Below are 3,932 nucleotides of genomic sequence, written 5' to 3'. Positions count from 1 at the left end.
GGACCTACTTCATCACCAATTCTACCCAGCCTCCCGTAAACTGCCCAACCGGATGTGGACACTTATTAATTGTGTGTCCTTGGGGAAATTACTTACCCTCTCAACCTCGGGGCCACACAGCTCATAAGAGCTGAAGGCGTGATTTGATCTCGATTCCTTCTGACTCCAAGTCTATCCCTCTATCTTCTACACCACTCTTAAATCTTTAGACTATCTTCCTCCTCCATAAAGAGGGAATAATAATATTACCTACCTTACACGGTTGTTGTAAAGTACTTTACAAGCCCTAAACCACTACACACATTCTGGCTGTTGTTGTTATCTGTAATGATTGGAATGATGCCACCTACTGGAGACTTGCTGTGGAAAAGCTCTGCCATGAGGAAAATGCCTCAGAGGCATTGTGGCTTTTCCTTGGCGTCAGGAAATGACATTTACTCATGGGTGCTGTCTATCAAGGCTACCAGCCAATCAACTTGAGGAGCCTCCTATTTTTCTGGGAGAAGACAGGAAGGAGGAAAGGGAGCCTGCGCGGAGAGCTCTCGCGCTTTTGGGTTCCTGACTTGATGGTGGAGGCGGCGGCAGAGGACTTCACAGGAAATTTGAGGAAAGATAGGAATGCCAGGCTGTTGGAATTCTGTTCTCAATCTTTTTCTTTCTATTTTCCAATAAACCCTTAAAAACCTAAACTCGTTTTATCAGTGATTTTAGTCAGTTTCCCCCCAAACTGGGGGAACAGATTAGAATACACATTTAGAATCTTAAATTACACATATCACTGGGAATTTTATGAAGGCAGATACAATTCAGATACAGGTTGGACTAGATGCCCTCTGGGGTCCTTTAAAACCCTGAGATTCAGTGATTTTTGTAACTATACAACTTATAAGGTCTTTTGCAGGATTAATGCGATAGTATAGAAAGAGTAGGGACCCTGGTCCTGCATGACTTTCAACAAGTGCTTTTCCCTATATGAACCTCAGTTTCCCACTCTGTAAAATGAGACAGTTAGACTAGATTATCAATGAGGTCTTTTCTAAGCTCTAAATCTGAGCCACCAAGACTGGCCATAGTCCTTTGGGTGTTTAACTATCCTCCTCGCATCTTGCTGCTACATGCTGCAGTCCCCCTTGGTGGCCTCCTAATTAGCAGGCAAAGGAGAAAATGTTTACTAAATGAACTAATAAACAAATGAATGGCTGGATGGTGCTGTGCTTCCCAGTCTTTGACTCCCTCCAATTGTTTGCTTCAGTGAAACCTCAGCTGCTCTTAGAAGTGCTAGATGGCATGTTTTTTTCATTAAAGTGATTACTGGGAATTATTTTTTTAAGAATGTTTTGAAAATGCTGTTATACTCCCTTGAGATAATTAATCTTGCCCCTTCCTGACTGCATAAGAGTAGTCATTATCCAGGCCACACATGGGGGCACTTTTTAATATTCAATTTAGCATCTGATTCAGTAAAGAATTATTTTGTCCTTGGGGCAGCTAGGTGGTGCAGTGGATAGAGCACCAGCCCTGGAGTCAGGAGGACCTGAGTTCAAATCCAGCCTCAGACACTAATACTTATTAGCTGTGTGACCCTGGGCAAGTCACTTAACCCCAATAGCCTCAACAACAACAACAAAAAAGAATTATTTTTCCTCTCAGGAATCACAGCACTACAGGTGTGTAAAAAGCTGAAATAAAAGTGAAGGGAAGGGAATAAACATTTATATAGTACCTCCTATGTGCCCAAAACTAGGTTAAGTGCTTCACAAACATCATCTCATTTGATCTTTGCAACAACTCTGGGAGGTAGGTCCTATTATTAGAATCCTCATTTTACATATAACAAAACTGAGGCAAATAAAGATTAAGTGATTTGTCCTGGATCACACACAAATTCAGCTTCAGATACTTATTAGCTGTATGACCCTAGGCAAGTCACTTGACCTCTCTTTGCCTCAGTTCCCTCAATTGTAAAATGAGGATGATAATAATAGCACCTATATCCTAGAATTGTTGGGAGAATCAAAGGAGATAATTATAAGGTTCTTAGTATCATGCCTAATGCATAATAAGCCCTATATAAATGTTGGTTAGTATTATTGTTGCCCTGGGAAAGTCACTTAACTCTTCTTAGCCTCAGTTTCTTCTTCTGTAAAGTAGATCTAATAATAGCAGCCACTTCACAAGGTTGTTGTGAGGCTGCTTTGAAAATCTTCAAATGTGATATAAATATGATTCTTCTAATTATATTTACCCAGGGTCCTATGGCTAGTGACAACATCTTTTGACAATAAGTGCACTAGCCTTTCCTTTTCATCAAAATTCCTATGATTATATGATTTGATTGTTTTATTCTGCATTTTTTTTTGTTTTCATTTGAGAATGTAGTAGGACTACAGAGTCTGAGAATCCCAAGTTACTTAGAGATCATAGGTTGACAATAGATATTAGTGCCTTTTTACAGACAAACTCCTGGCTGTTGCCCTTTCAAAACTCCCCTTCATTAGTGAAGGGGCAACTTGCTGAGGCCTCCAGCAACTTCTCTGCTTTCTCTATTCAGGGTCACCCCACTGCCCTCAAATGTGGCCCAAGAGCAGCCTTGGGACAATGGGGGTCATTGTCCCTGCCTGGTCACAGCTGCAGTTCAGGTTCCTTGTCCCAACCCCATCTGTAAAGGTTGACAGTGTGGTGACCTTGGCCCCTCTAGAATGTTGTTTGCAAGACCTCGTGCTCGGGCACCATGGCGATTCAGAGTGGGAGGCCAGATGGCATTCTCTGTGATGGCGAATCTGTTGAGGACGGCTTTTTCTTCCCAGAAAGATTCCTCAGAGTGAAAATCTCAGCAAGAAAACCAAAGGTAGACAAGGGGAGAAGAGCTTACAGAAGTGCCCATTTGAGTCTTCCCAACTGTTCTCCACAATACATTTGAGTGGATCATAAATTATTTTAAGTGTGTGCCAATGATTCCAGAATCTTGGGATATGTTCGAAGGGACCTTAAACCTCAGAACACAGGATGTTAGACTTGGAAAGGATCTTGAAACATAAGCCTAGATCAGGTGCCTGCTCATAACCTTTCTCTCATTGAATCTCTCCCCACCCCATTGCTTCATAAAATCTCTCACCTGAAATTATCTGGGAGTAGTTTGAGTCTCTCCTTTGCCTGTACTATTCTTACCTTTTACACATTTATTTGTAGACATGCTATACCTCCCTATTAGATTATAATCTCCATAAGGATGGCCATTTTCTTGGCTCTCCACATATTAGCTGCTTAATAAATCCTTGATGGACTTGAAAATATTGAACATAGAAGATCAGTGTTAGAGAAGACCTTAGTGATTATCATTTCCACCTGGGATTTCAGCAGGGAGTGGTCTGGGAACTTGGATGGGAAAAAAGAGAAAGGCATACTGTCTTGAGCTCTGTGGATATGGGGGGTGAAGACATAGAACCTACAGGGAAGGACCTGTTGTTAGATTTAAAATTAGTATTATAAGGAAACTGAGGCAGAGAGATTAAGTGACTTGCCTAGGATTATACAACTATTAGACTCTGGGAAAGAACTCAAGGTTAGATGCAGACAGAGAAATAAGAATCAAGTTTCTGGATTTCATCTGAGTAGAATCAGCCTTAGCTAGTATAAAGAAAAAAAAATGCATGAGAGTATATAGCTAGCTCTGCCCCCATAGATGTTTCTTTCTGACTGCCTTTCTATTACAGTTCCCCAATACATCCTTGTGGTAGACCAACATGACCACCAATGCCACATTAGACTTCTTTTCTTATGTTGGAGGAAGAAACTTCCTGATGTTTCTTTTATTTGCTACTTAAGGTACCTCTTCTTTTAGCCTTGGCCTACCCAGGTTGTATGCCTGGTGGATATAACTGACTCTCTTAGAATTAACCCTTTCAGGGGGCAGCTAGGTGGTACAGTGGATA

Source organism: Dromiciops gliroides, chromosome 6 (assembly GCF_019393635.1).
Source record: "Dromiciops gliroides isolate mDroGli1 chromosome 6, mDroGli1.pri, whole genome shotgun sequence".
In the NCBI taxonomy this organism is placed as follows: domain Eukaryota; kingdom Metazoa; phylum Chordata; class Mammalia; order Microbiotheria; family Microbiotheriidae; genus Dromiciops; species Dromiciops gliroides.
Note: the sequence above shows the minus strand (reverse complement) of the source record.